Below are 15,322 nucleotides of genomic sequence, written 5' to 3'. Positions count from 1 at the left end.
GGCAGGTTTTCAGTCCTAATACCAATTCTCCCAATGATTTGCTCACATTTCTCAGTTCTTACACAGCTACACCTTGTGGGGCATGAGTCTTGCGGAACCACTGCAGGCACCTTAACAATGCACCCTAACACTGCACACTACTGCTCTTGCTGACGCCTAGTCTTTTGCGTCCACCTGCACTACTGACACTAAGCACAGTGCCCTTTGGTCTGACTTGACAACTATGACCAGCATGCTTGATGGCTGCTAGTAAAGGTTTAAGCAGACCTGGACTGCCACCTATACTTTCTTTTACCATCATCATCAAACTTGGAGGTGCCATTAAAACCAGCTCCGGTGACAACTGAAGCATCAGCTACTGCCTGTACTGAAGCCACTCTACAACTTACATCCCTGACTGAAGGTTTGACAGCACATGCACATAAATGCCTGTCAGATTGCCTCAAGGAGTTAACATCCAAACTAGCATCTCCTTCCTTATGCCCAGTGTCTTGATTACAGCGCTTTCTGCTGTAACTAAAATCTTTGCATCTGGTAGCCCCTCATCCAAATTACAGCACCATATAGTGACAACCACGGCAGGCAGCAGACCTGAGACTGCTTACTCCAGCCATGTACTAATTGGATGCCATCGATACGTCATTCTTATAACGACTGTTAATAAGGAACTGTTCACAAATTGGATATTATTTGTGGTTAAATTTCTTTATGTTTTCTCTGTCACTGGCTAAACTACTTTACAGTTATCAGTGTCAGTGTACTTCTATCAGTGCTTCAAGTGAATTTTGGCTTGTGTTTCATAAATTAGATAATGGAGACAACTATAACACTTTATACTGAAAAAGTACAGGGTTGTTGCAATTAAGCTTTCACTATTTGAGTCAGGTACACGGAAAACTATTTACCACGTGGTTAAGGGCTTCATAACAATGATGTCCAGACAGAGCGCTGCAGGATTTGCGTTGCTGGTAGTGCTAGTTTAATGGCTTGCCATTAGCTGCTGGCACTGGTACGGTGAAGTAGGGTTGAAACACAAAGATCAATGTGCACTAAAGTTGCAGACAGTCAACATGAGTCTTCTCAAAAAGGGGAGCAGTGCTCTACACATAAAACTGCTGCTTTTCGCGAGTACAGATGCATTACAGGAATATGGAGAGGTCCTCTTTCCACACCATAGTCGAAGAACATAATTCGGAAGTTCAAATTAACTGGCAATATGAGAATAGTTCCTGGGAGAGGCTCAGGCTAATTGTGTCACAAATTGTTGGAGAAGTTACCATTGCTATGGCTGAGAATGCTGGATGTCATGTGTAATGCGTGATCTTCAAGCAGTTAATGAGTTGTGTCAAGATAGCTGAACATTCCATGCTCCACCTTTGAAAAGTTTTACGAACAATATAGTGAAATGGTACCTCCAGAGCGGTTTCAGGCTGTCATGGATGCAAATGGTTGTCAGACTGGGCAATATTTGTAATAGGGAATATAATCATGGTAAACAATTAACAAATGTTACACTTTCATGAAGAAATTAAAGTGTGTTTCTTTCAATGGTTTACTCATTATTTCTCATCTACATGTGCTTACAAATGTTTCCACAAAGTTTCAATGTCCAACTATCACTCGTTTTCATGAGGGCCCTGTCAAGTAGTGGATGTATAATTATAACCTCTCTCTATATTGCAGAAGTATTTTACAATATGCTTAAGCTTTGTTTTAACAATCAATATAGTGTGTTATCTAAATGATCCTTTACTATACACCTATTATTAATTAGGTAAGAGGTATGCTTTAACTGTAGGATAAAATATGTTGGCTTTCGTTGTCTCTTCACAGCTTCTTTGAGCAACATATTGTACTGGTTGATTACCTAGCAGAAAATAATGTTTGGAGTTTATTTTTTCTTCGTAAATGTAAGTTATATTTGTTTCTTGTTCCCAATAATGGATTAAGTGCATTACGAATTAGTAAATGTACTTGGGCAGTTCAGTTTGAACTACCACATTTTTGAACAGATTTTCACAGTGAGCCTATTAAGTGTTCAATTCTTATTATTCATGTTCCCCTTAATGTGGAATGAAAATTATGCCCATATTTTGTGCATAACATTACCAAATAATTAAAGTTCGAGTGTACATAGGAATAACATTTGATGATTATGCCCTTGCTTTTACACACTAATGGCAAACATAATATTCCAATCACGTTTTCTTGGCTAATAACTTTGTGTCCTCATTCTAATTTGACTGACAGCCAAAATTCATTCCTAAATATTTTATTTTCAATGCAAAATCTCTAGTATGCTATTATCATGCATGTTTCATAAGACAGTATTTTTGCTCCTCTTTTAAACCTTTACTTCTACCACCATTTGAACTTGAGTGTGATTCTGATATGATTATTTTCTGAAAAAATAAATAAATAAATTATTTGATACATTTCACTCTCTAATCCTTTTGCCCTAGCAGACAAACTAATGAGTTACATGAATAGATACAACTTTTTAATGAAGCATACTTTGGTTTCCAAAATGACAAAACTTCTTCACAAGGGTGACTGTGTTACAGGCAATCATAGACTTGTCCAGGTTTTTTGACAGACACTGTTGGCAGTAAAATACTACCATACACGCTAGATGCACTAGATTTAAGAGGAAGGGAAAATGAGTGGTTCCAGTCTTATACAAAGCGGTTCACACATCTGCTCATGATAATTTTTTAGTAAAACAATTGTCAGACAAGCAACACAAACATAAGTATCCTCAGAATTATGTATTGGTTGCCAAATTCAGTTCATTAACATACATCAACTGCTTTCCAGATACTATAAGACATGAGGAAAAAGATCTCTTTGCTGAAGATAGCAACAGCATTGTCACTGATAAAACACTGTAACTCGTATTAGCGAAAGCAAATGAAACTCTCAAGTATGTTTAGGATTGGGCCATATATAATTCACACTGAACATAAAGAAAAGCAGTGCATGCTTCAAAATAAAGAGGGAACACAATTCTGTCACATTAAATATTCATGATAAATTTATAGATTGTATAAAAAAGCTTTTAGGTAAAAATTCTAATTGTCAATTAACATTATCAACAGTTTGTAACAGCAAAAGTCTCGTGTTGACATACAATGTACTCATACACTCAGTTCTGAGGTATGGAATTCTTTTCTAGGCATTCAAAGCACAAAACATGGATAAATTTTCAAATTGCATAAAGGAGCTGTAGGATTAATAACTAGCAGTCAGGCTCATTGTATCCTTATTTCACCAAGGGGGTAGGCCTACATCTACCAATCTGCTGTGCACATCAGGAAAAACATTAACTTACTAAGCATTTCAATAAAATCTCTATGCATAATCATGGAACAAAAGTCAGTTTGGACTTATATTTACTAGAAAGACAAACAGAAACCCGAAAACAGCATTTTCTATCAGGGAATAAAATTTTATAACACATTTCCAAAGGAAATGAAAAAGATTACTAAAATACATCTGTTTAAAAAGGCAGCTAAAATATTCTTGATAACTAATACATAATATAAATTAAAGATGACATACAAGACTTGATAGTAGTGGTTAATAATTAATGTGGCTAATGCCACCACCTTGTCACATTACAATACTGCAATGCTTTGGCAAGAAAATCACATACAAAGATCTACACTGTATGACAGCAATCATATTATCCTTCTGAGTTCAACACCTTACTTATCATGGAGGATGCCAACTCAGTTTTTCAGGTATACTGACAGATGAACATGAAGACAGGCATGGTGAACAGTGGCACATTTACGGAGCCAGTTTTCTGAAGGGTCCGGAATTGGTGTAAGAGGCACGGCAGCAAGCTCTTGGTCCGCGGTCACTAAGGGGTGTTCTTGTGCACTGATGAAGAGAAAAACTGTGTTTATATCAAAGAACATTGTGCAACAGGGACCAACTAAATCAAGCAGTGCATTTGTTACGATGCTGACCTTATATTCAGCATGATGGAGTTTACTCATCTGGTCATTTTGATTTAGGTTCTTCTAAATCATTTCAGGCAAATGCTGGTATCGTTTCTTCATCAAAGACATGACTGACCATCTGCCCTATCCTCATAAAGAATACTTGAACATTCTGAGTGGATGTATATTTTTAAGCACCATGATGACAAAACCAATATCACTGTAATGTGATCCTTGGAAGAATAAATTAACTATAAAGGAAAGAATTAATTATATCGTCCAGTCCAGTCTGTTCCCTGAATCATTTATTTGTATTGCCTCTCTCTCACTTATTTCCAAACGTGCGAATTTTCATTGATCTCTGAACAGCCCTCCATTTCTGCACTAAAAGTCATCATAAACTGTCATGTTCAGACACATGTGAATCTTAGGTTTGAAAATCCTACATGGTTTATCAAAATCATTCCTGCTAATATTTTTCCTCTTCCCTAAAATTCTGTTGCTATTCATTCATTCCTCCTCAAATCTAATCATCTGCTTTTGTGTAACTTCACTACCAGTAATTTTTTATGATGTGCTCATTAAACACAATCCTCTGCTACAGCAGATTTTCAAGCCCAATTTCGATCTTGCCCTTTTCACTTTCTTCCATTCACTGACGATTTTCTGTACCAGAGGCATAAGATAAATGATCAATAAAATCAAAGAAATTCATGTATTTTCCAATAACATGTACTATTCCTCCCATTTTCCTCTTAATACTTCTTGAAAGTTTCCTTTACAGGTGCAGATAATGCGTTAGTTGAGATCGAATCGCTTTGCCTGGCACTCTTTCTATACAATATTATTATCCTTAAGTAGTGTAATGTAAGATGTGCTACTGATGCAGATTTTTCAGTATAATAACATAAATTAAGAATCTCGCTTCTCATAGAACATTATTAGAGAGAAATAATTATCATGATGTATTATTTGTCAGAATTTGGAACTCGGAGGTCTAGGAAAGCTTTGAATCTGCTATAAAACGCTCGAAAAAAGCATCAATACAGAAAAAACATTTCTAAAGTATTAATGAATAGATTTTACAGCTGCGTTGCAACTGAATACTGTTCAAAATGTTCACTGTAGACTGTCGTTATTTATACAGTGGATAAGTTCATTCTTCAAGTGTAACACAATACAAGTAAAAGTCAACCCTTCAAACTTAGGGAAGATTTTCAACTTTGGGATTCTGTAACAGCTACACGCCTCCAGCCACGTCAGTGATTATCAATTGATAATAAGTAATACTTATAGCAGTCAAATAATACTTACTGTCCTGAAAACATTCTGTTATCGAACATTTACACAACACCGGTATGTATTCTGCTTCCTAAACCGGCATGCTCCCTTTTCGTTACTCATAAGCGTCTACGCTAGAGAAACCGGTCGACATCAGCAGAATATAGCAGGCTTTATATCGAATCCTTAAAGAGTGGCTCTTCAACATACTACAACACAATTGCATGAAAACATTGCACGCTACAGGAAATATAAACACTATGCTAGATGCTCACCTACACCACTTCACTTGTAATGCCATGAACTGTTTATGATCGATGACCACACAACACTCACTAGGAATTGTTTTAATTTATGAATATTACAAAATAGTTAAAAAAATTTTTTTCATAATTTTCAAATATCCATATCCAATCCTCTTCCACAACCCCCTAACATCTTTGAGTTTGTCAATCTGATCGACCAGCGTCCATCGATTGCTAGCATCTGAGAAATATTTCTTATGGTTCGTTCAAGCAGCTGCCAACGGAGTCTCGCGCTATAAGCAGCCTCTTCTCGTAACTTCTGGCTATTTGGTGTGTATCCGTTTGCCGTATAGTGAGAGCAAGCAGCCTCATTTTATCGGGAAATTTTTTTCTGCCGTCCCAAACTGCTAGATTCGGGTATGCGCAGAGCTGCCTCGGTTAGAGTGGGGGTATAATCAACGTGACTCTTGTTTTGTTGCACCTACATCTATCTTTAAAAACTACCGTGACCTGCCTGGCAGAGGGCACGCCCTATTATAACAGTTATTAGGGTTTCTTCCTGCTCCATTCACATATGGAACGTTGAAAGAATTATTGTTTCAATGCCTCTGTGCGTGCAGTAATTATTCTAATCTTATTCTCATAATCCCTATGTGAGCGATACGTAGGGTATTGTAGTGTATTTCTAGAGTCACCATTTAAAGCTGGTTCTTTAAACTTTGTTACCAGGATTTCTTGGGGTAGTTCATGTTTATCTTCAAGAGTCTTCCAATTCAATTCCTCCAATATCTCTGTTCCACTCTCCTATGGATTAAACAAATCTGTGACCATTTGTGCTGCCCTTCTCTGTATATGTTCAATATCCTCTGTTAGTCCTCTCTGGTACAGGTCCCACACACTGGAGCAATAATCTAGAACTGGTCACACCAGTAATTTGTAAGCAATTCCTTTGTAGACTGATTGCACTTCCCCAGCATTCTACCAATAAACCGTAGTCTACCTCCTGCTTTACCCATGACTGTGCCTATGTGATCATCCCATTTCATATCACTATAGAGTGTTACACCCAGGTATTTGTATCAGTTGGCTGATTCCAGCAGTGACTCATTGATATAATATACATAAGATAATTTTATGTTACTTTCGTTTTACATTTCTGGAGATTTAAAACTAGTTGCCAATCTTTGTGCCACTTTGAAATCTTATCAAGATCTGACAGAATAATTATGCAGCTTCTTCCAGGAGTACTTCATTACAGATAACTGCATCATCTGCAAAAATCATGATGTTACTGTTAATATTGTCTGCGAGATCATTGACATACAAGATAAACAACAAGGGTCCCAACACGGTTCCCTATGGAACACACGAGGTTACTTCTACATCTGACGTTGACTCGCCATCCAAAGCAACATGCTGTGTGCTCTCTACCAAAAAACCCTCAATCCAGTTACAAATTTCATTTGATACCCCATATGATCGACCTTTTGACAATAAGTGTAGATGTGGTGGGTTCTTAAATATTCCAGTAGCTGATGCAATTCCTGTGTTCATCTATTTCATGTTGAATGTTATTCATTTTCACTAAATCACAAGTACTGACTTGCAAAACCCAACAGAACTGCAATTGGCTGAAAGATAAAATTTATAACTGCAATTTATTGATTATGTCCATCGATTTGGAATCGGATTTTCTGTCGAGCGATGGGGAGTTGCAAGTATTGCACTGCATTTATGGAACACTTTAGTGAGTGGCATCATGTGGCAGGGGAGTTAAGTGAAACATTCAGGAAACCTAGCATTATAAGTATCGGGCAGGGGGAAATAGGTAGCTGCTTTCACTACAGCACATTCTGAATCTTTTTGTGGTTTGACGGTCATGAAGCAACATGTTTTAGAGATGTGACAGGCAGCTTTAACATGTGTATTGGTTCCTTGCACAATGTCACAGAAAGGTCGTTTTAGGAGTATACTTGATAAAGTGGCTGTCTGAAGCTAATTTTGCGTGGAAATAGGATGCCTGGTGTGATTGGGCAATCGACGGAACAGACAAGAGAATACACAGTACGCCAAAAGATCCTCAGCATAACTGAATGGGAAAAACTATTTTTCCATGCAACTGCAAATAGTTTGTGATCACAATCGTCGGATTCGGAACTTACTCTTTGGTTACCCTGCTTCTGTCCGTTAAGGGAGAATATTCAGGACGTCAACATTTTACCAAGCGTTTAAGCAAAGCAAACAAGGATATTACACCATCTTAGCTGGGCACGCGCAGCGCCTATCTTTCACCCTGGAAAGTAGCTCTCTGGGAACTACTTGAATGAACCTCTTGTTTAGTGACTAAATATCGGTAGCGCGTCTGGCATTCAGTTGAAATTGGAAAGCAGTCACGTGACGTCCCTCGCTAGCGTGGCACGATCTTTCTCGTGACCGACAAATTGACGAAAGTGTTGTTAAAGATTCGATTGTAACTAAATATTTCTGACAAGCAAGACTGTAAATACCACCGCTGCTCCTTTCATTCACTACAATTTAAGCTGTGCTCTTAGGTTCCTACCTAGCCACATCCTCGAAAATCACGATATATTTCGAATAAACAGCGAAGTGTTGATGAGAAAAAAAGGCTATACATATGGTGGCTTCTCCTTTTACTCGCAGCAATTTGAGCTGAACTCTTAGGGTCCTGCCTAACCACACCCTTGGAAGTCGCGACGTATTCGGAAAACATGGTCAAATATTTGTCATAGAAGGAATATAAATGGCATTGTTGGTTGTTTCACTTGCAGCAATATCATCTTTCGTTCTTTACTCAGACTGAAGTCACGAAATGGAAAAACTTATTTCTGGGAGAGCACGCTCTTGTATATACATACCATCGAATGTTGCAAAACATACTTCTGATACATGAATAAGAAACTACCAGAATGTGCTACAAATGGGAAGATTCGACTCTGAGATGCCTTCCTGTGCAGACCATTGTGAAAATGCGAAGGAGGTGGTGGACCGCTGTCCAGCGGAGTTCGCTCTATCGGCTTCCCTATCTCGCCCCTCGCCACTAACGAACTAGCAGAAGATATCGCACTCCGAGAAGACTACTACTTTGTGCTAGAGAAGTCGTTATGTGGCTTTGGCTGCATGAGCGAGTAGTGTGGCTTGTTGTTGGAGGCCTCATCCTACCCGCTACCTAAGATGGACTGGCGCGTGGACTCGGAGAATGAGAAGAACGCCACTACTGGATTGGCTCCTTGTTATGTAGATGCAGCCTCAGCTGTAGACGCGAGTGGGTTGGCATTTTGCGTACCACCTATGGTGATGCAATCCAGGAAGAAAGGTGCAACACAGCAGAGATTGCGCGCGCATTCTGTGGATGGAGGCTTTCCCCTGCATGCTGTAGCGCACGCCTGAATGTAGGAGGACCACCTGTCTTCCACCACACCACTACAATCAGTGCTGCGGACAAAGTTTCGGTTTTGCATGCAACAATGACTATCTGCGGCCCATGGCTGCCAAGGACAGCACGGCATCACAAAAATGGCTCTGAGCACTATGCGACTTAACTTCTGAGGTCATCAGTCCCCTAGAACTTAGAACTACTTAAACCTAACTAACCTAAGGACAGACTGTAGCACCTAGAACCGCTCGGCCACTCCGGCTGGCCACGCCATCACAGAACACGCCACCTGTGACAAGTGCTGACACCCTCCAGAGGCAGATGAGGGCCTTGCCCTATTGCTAGGTCTTATGCGAGGGGCAAAACCGGTAGCTGAGAGGATGGCGATGGTGGCAGACGTCGTCTAAGCGCCCAACTGACGCGAACGCGACCACCACCAGCATGAAACGCACTGTCGCAGATGCCACCACTGGTACCCTCACATTCTAAACGCAACAAAAAGCCTCACAGAAGGGGATGAGAGCCCCACACATGCCAGACAAAGATGGCTTCATGGAGCTGAAATGCAAACACACAGCCAGCATGGTGATACTCATAACAACAGACTGCATCGCACCAGAAACCGGTTCCTCGTCCTCACAGATGAAGGCAGGGAGAACATAGAGAATAAACAGCAGAAGAAGATGCCTCCATCACCGCCTGTCGGCATTCAGCCTGTGGACGCCTTCAAAACATCCAAAGAGAATATAAAATCGGCCGTGAAGGCTAACTTCACAGCTTACGTGACAGGAAGCGAACAATACCAAGTTTTCACCACAGCCAAAGACTACAAAGGGGACATGGACGTCGTGAAGAAGGAGGGCTTCCTCTGCTTCACCTCAGGGCCAGTGAAGAGTGTGAAGGTCGCCTTCCGCAAGCTCCCTTCAGCATGGACCAAATATACCTAAAAGAGCTGCTAGAAGAAATTGGCTACAACATTAGTACTGCCTTGCAAATGAAGTCACGTAGAGACAACTTGGACACACCACTCTTCCATGCCGTCCTGGATGACAATGTGGAAAACAGGAAGACTTCCCAGGTTAAGTGAGTCGACAGTGTCGGAGTTACAGTAGAAAAACTTTGCAGAAAAAGAGGGCCTGCACAGTACTTCAACAGTGCTGTGACCACATCACACAGTTGTGCTAGATGCCCACATACTGGGTGAAGTGTGCGGGTACACACCTCAGCTGGGACTGCACTACCCTAAAGACAGATCCTCCAAGATGCTGCAACTGCCAAGAGAAACATGTGGCGAACTGACGAGGCTGCAGTGCCTTTTAACGCGTAGCCGCAAACCAGAGAGGGTGGCCAGCTCCATCCAAGCTAGTACAGCGGGAAAGGAGCTACGCTGCAGCGACAGCAAGAACATCAACACCAGCCAGGCCATCACAACAACGTCCAGCCGCCGCCACAGACATACAGAGGCGCGAACGTCAGGCGGGGCACGCGCCTATCGCGGCAGACGCCATCGGGAGCGGACCACAGACAGAGCGACGGACGCCAGCCAGGGCGGACCAGGGGTGCGGTAGGCCAGGACAGCGGCCACTAAATATCACTACCGACTCGCAAACCGCCTATGAAGCCCAACAGATGACATTGTGCAAAGAGAAACCAGCTGCGACAACTGAAGCTGCAGAACTCAGGGCGATGTTAAACGAGTTCAGACAGCTCATCATGCAGATTCCGTAGCTTATAGTAGCTGCAGTGCAGGCGGCCAACCAGGCCATCACCACACCAGCATCCACAACACCCAGACAAGGTTAACACACCAGTCCTGGGCCTCACCATTTGCGTGTGTAACGCCAATAGTATAAGGACAAAAGAGGGTGAGTTTCGGCAGTTACTGCACGACTAGGATGTGGACATCTGCCTCATCACCAAAACCTGGCTCAAACCTGGAGTAAACATGTGGGCACTGAACATCCAGTTCTACCACACAGATGGAGAAACGGAGGGCAGCAGGATGGCAGTGTATGTGAAAACATCGTTGCACCAACAGCCAGAACTGCTTTCCAAGATGACTACACTGGATGTATCAGGTGTCGCCATCAGCCCCTCCGCTGGCCAAGTGATCTTCATTGATGCATAGTGTTAGGCGAATCGTCTCCAGCAACCCAGTGACTTCGACGCTCTACTGTCGATGTGGGGAAACCTATTTATTGGCGGCGATTTCAGCCCAAAACATGCAGAGTGGAACTCGTGAGTGACCACCACCGGCAGCAGATGGCTGCTCCAAGTGGCCAACAACAACAGCACAATAATGCTGGGGCCATATGACGCTACACACTATCCACATCACTGTTGCCCAGATGTCTTGGATGTAGCAATCATCAAGGGGGCTGCACACGAATGCCATCGCGACCGTATGTCTGGTCCTATTGTCAGATCATCTGCCACTGACCTTTGACCTGGACACAGACGGGGTGGCACCCACCAGAGGGTCGTAAGAAGTATCACCAAATCACCAAGCTGACTGGGAGGATTTCCGGACTCATCTGGCTGCCCAGGCGTGGCAACCATAATTTTGATATGGAGTAGGACGTGACCAGGTTGTGACTAAAATCTGGTGGCAGGAAAACGATTAGTGACAAATAAGCGCCAGCATTGTGCCCGACTCCAATGACAAAGGTGCAAACGAGGCACTCGCCGCATCTACGCACTGCATGTTGGAAACAGGGGAGGTGGCCACAGCGTATAGAAGATGGAAGCAAACAGATTATTCCTAGCAGCTTCCCTCCCGAAATCATACAGGCCATACTCTGGAAAGTCTGGGTCTATCAGGAATGGAAAGTCACGAGACAACTGACGACCAAGAATCTGCTAAGATGACTATGCCACAACATCAAAGTTGCAACCAGCAACAACCGAAATCGAGATCAGACTGGAAAAATTGTCACACACAGAATCAGTGGCAGTATCAGATGGAAGACGGCACAGCAGCTTTTGCATCGATGCCAGCGAATCCCGGCGCTGAACCTGATGCCAAGGCCGGAATGTTGGCTTATGCGTTTGCAGCCAACTTCAGGTCTGTGGGGGGCGTCATCGTCAATGAACACATCTGCTTGATAGATGGCTAGCTACCAGTGTTCATGAGCAATAAGGAAGAAACAGATGTCATAGAAGACATCTCAGGAGAGAAGTACAGCCGGCCACAGTGGTCTAGCGGTTCTAGGCGCTCAGTCCGGAACTGCGCGACTGCTACGGTCGCAGGTTCGAATCCTGCCTCGGGCATGGAAGTGTGTGTTGTCCTTAGGTTAGTTAGGTTTAAGTAGTTCTAAGTTCTAGGGGACTGATGACCACAGATGTTAAGTCCCATAGTGCTCAGAGCTATTTGAACCAGAGAAGTACAGTACCAACTTGCACAGCTCCAGCCCACGAAAGCGAGGGCGTGAACCACATCAATAAAGACATGCTACAGCATCCATTGCCACAAGCGGTTACCAAATTAACTATAATCTTCAACACCATCCTGAAGATCTGCAACTACCTTACTGCATAGAAAAATGCAGAGTGGTAGCCATCCTGAAGGCTGATAAAGATCACAGGCTGTCCAGATCTACCAGCCCTTCAGCCTGCTGCCAGCAGTCTCCAAAGTATTTGAGAGGTTGTACACCAAGAAACTGTCGCACCACCTCAGGGACGAAGGCCTGCTCCCTGACAAACAGTTTGGCTTCTACAGAAGCTACTCAACACAGCATCAACTCCTGCGCCTGCTGGAGTAGGTGATGGGGGCACTGGAGCGACACGAGTGCCTTGGGACTGTACTCCTTGAAGTCTCCAGAGCCTTTGACAGCTTGTGGCATGCTGGCTTCATGTACAAACTTCTGATGATGGGATAACAGCGTCGCACACCCACCTTTTCCAATAGTACTTGACTGGGCATACCTTCCACATGGGCATGGACGATGGGGAATCTACAGCTTGGCCCATCGGAGTGGGAGTACCTCAGGAGTCAATTGTTGGCCCCCTCCTGTACTGCTTCTTCAAAGCAGACGTCCCAAAGGCACTGAGGATCGAAATGGCACTCTACGTGGATGACACAGCACTTTATGTGCGAAGCCTGCAGCTGGCCTTCAATGAGCTGGGAGCATGGGTCACAAAATGGCGGTTCAGATTCAGCGAAGCCAAAAGTCAGGCTGTGATTTTCACCAGAAAGATGATTCCACTAGAGCTGCAGCCACTACGCATCAGGGAGGTCCATATCCTGGTCCATCACTGGCAGATACCTCAGTGTCACATTTGACCGATGCCTGACATGGAAGCCACATATCAGGGAGACGAGGAGTAAACCGCTAGGAAGAATGCACGTGCTGTACTCCCTGCTGAGTCCCACGACGACACCTGCGTCACACTCTGGCATTATGCTGTACTTGGCACTAATCAGGCCAGGGCTCAAGTGCTCCGCCATAGTGTGGGGAAAGGCCACAGACACATTGCTCAGCACACTGCAAACGATAATTCCGATGCTAAGAGATCGATGCCGGCAGTCTGAGAGGATATTTTACGCGTCAGCGTGTAATTCGGAGAACTGTCTCGTCAGTGCCCTAGGCAACTAGGTGCACTGGCAGACGACCACGAGATGTCCACACTGCCACATGAGTAGTTGTGAGCGGTCGACGCAATAAGAGAAAGAAAACAAGGAAGAAGTACAACAGGAAGACACAACACGAAAAGAAGTACAAGAAGCAACATCCTCAGAATGAAGTAGGAAAAGCAGTGTATCTGCTGTAAGATGCAGCAAACAGAGGTCAGAATACTCCAGAAAGCACGACGACGGTGACGACGATAACGAACAGAGGAGTGGAAGACCTTCCTTTTGCCTGATGAGTTGACACAAAAAATCGAGCTAACTGTTCGTAAAGATCGCCGACTGACAGTGGATGAAATTTCCACAACTCTCCAGAACTCTCTTATACGAGACACTCACCGAAATGCTTGGATACTGGGAACTGTGCGCAAGATGGGTCCCAAAACAGCTGACAGAGCAGCACAAGAAAATCGGTTCATTAGCGCCCGCGAGTTTTTTGAGCAAAATTATTTGGAAGGCGAGGATTTTCTGAGCTTTATTGTGTCTGGAGATGAAACGTCAAACATGGGTGGCTCATTACACGCCTGAGACGAAAAAATAGTCGTGGCAGTGCCGTCACACCAACTGCCCATTTGCCAAAAAAAATGCAAAACCACAATTTCGGGCAAAAAAACTCATGGTCTCAGTGTTTTGAGACAGATAATACATCATTTTGGTCAAATTTGTGCCTCAGGGGGAGATCATCAATGCATAATGATGTTGTGAGACCCTAAAAAAATTCAAAAGGAGCATTCAAACAAATGAAGGGAAATGCTGATGATAAGAGTGACTCTGTTGCCTGTCCTCATACAGCGTTAGCCACCGATGCACTCTTGGACTCGTTAGGTTGGGATATTTTGAACCCCTCCCATACCCCCCTGACTTGGCGCCTTCAGATTACCATCCTTTCACGTTCATGAAGGAATTAAATTTTCAAGCTATGAGCAGATGCAGAAAGAGGTTCTGAAGTTGTGGAAGGTTCTGGTAGCAGAGTTCTTCAAGGAGGGCATAAAGAAGCTTGTGCCATGGGTCACCACACGCATTGAACAGGATCATAATTATGTGGAACAACAGTCAACAAGTGTATCAACAACATTCTTTAATTTTCTTCCAATTAAATTTGCGTTATGATTGACAGACGGCAGTGGTGGGGAGCAGGGTTGCCAGCTAGTACACAATGTACCAATCGACAGCTGTATGCGTAACAAAAAAAGAAACAAGTCGTCTAGTTACCGACTGTTACCAACGCCTCTGTAGGTAGAGGGGAGAGCAGTAGCTGCGACTGTAGCGACAATGATGCGTTACGATGCCTTAATAACATGTTTATAGACCATCAGCAGCAACAAGACGAGCATTCAGTCACACACGTCACAAAGTAAGCAACTATCTAAATAAACAGAGAAAATTGTAAGGAGTGAAAACAACAGAATTTTTGGTAACGTGTATATCACTAATGGAAGCATGCCAGTTATGTCTGAATCACTTTCACTATTGTGTGTAGCCACAAGACGTTGTCTGTTGTATCCGCGTAACAACTGTATAGCGCGCGCGCCCTGCCGTCGCATCGCTTGCCACAGTTTCCTGTCGCGACCGCCGGCGGCGCATGGCGTTGCCGCCGACCGAAGACGTCGCGCCATTGCTGAGCTGGGGCCTACAGCGCCCTCTGGCTACACGATATAACAGGAGCGCTGGCCCCAAGTCAGGGGGTCTTGCAAACAGCCTGTTGCAGTCGTCAGTGCCGTCGTTCGTTGTCGGTTAGCTAGCTCGCTGTGTGATTCAATATTGTATAACGACTTAGGCCACGAATCAGGAATATTCTTTGGACACTAATTGGAACTGTATCTACGGT

General features: G+C 43.4%; 1 protein-coding gene across 2 annotated transcripts in view; it reads right to left on the bottom strand.

Annotated features, from left to right (window-relative positions):
- LOC126236473 (cleavage and polyadenylation specificity factor subunit 1) overlaps positions 1-5,685 on the bottom strand; it is a 328,004-nt gene extending 322,319 nt beyond the window's left edge. The window contains exon 1 of one of the 2 annotated variants that reach the window (XM_049945805.1): positions 5,504-5,685. The gene's annotated coding sequence lies outside the window, so the exon portion shown is untranslated. Of the gene's footprint in view, positions 1-5,261; positions 5,477-5,503 lie in introns of those variants that run through there. The other variant, XM_049945806.1, reaches the window with a different exon arrangement.
- Between the last annotated feature and the right edge of the window lie 9,637 nt (positions 5,686-15,322).

This window comes from Schistocerca nitens, chromosome 2, assembly GCF_023898315.1.
Source record: "Schistocerca nitens isolate TAMUIC-IGC-003100 chromosome 2, iqSchNite1.1, whole genome shotgun sequence".
Lineage (NCBI taxonomy): Eukaryota > Metazoa > Arthropoda > Insecta > Orthoptera > Acrididae > Schistocerca > Schistocerca nitens.
Note: the sequence above shows the minus strand (reverse complement) of the source record. Positions and strands in the feature narration are given on the sequence as shown.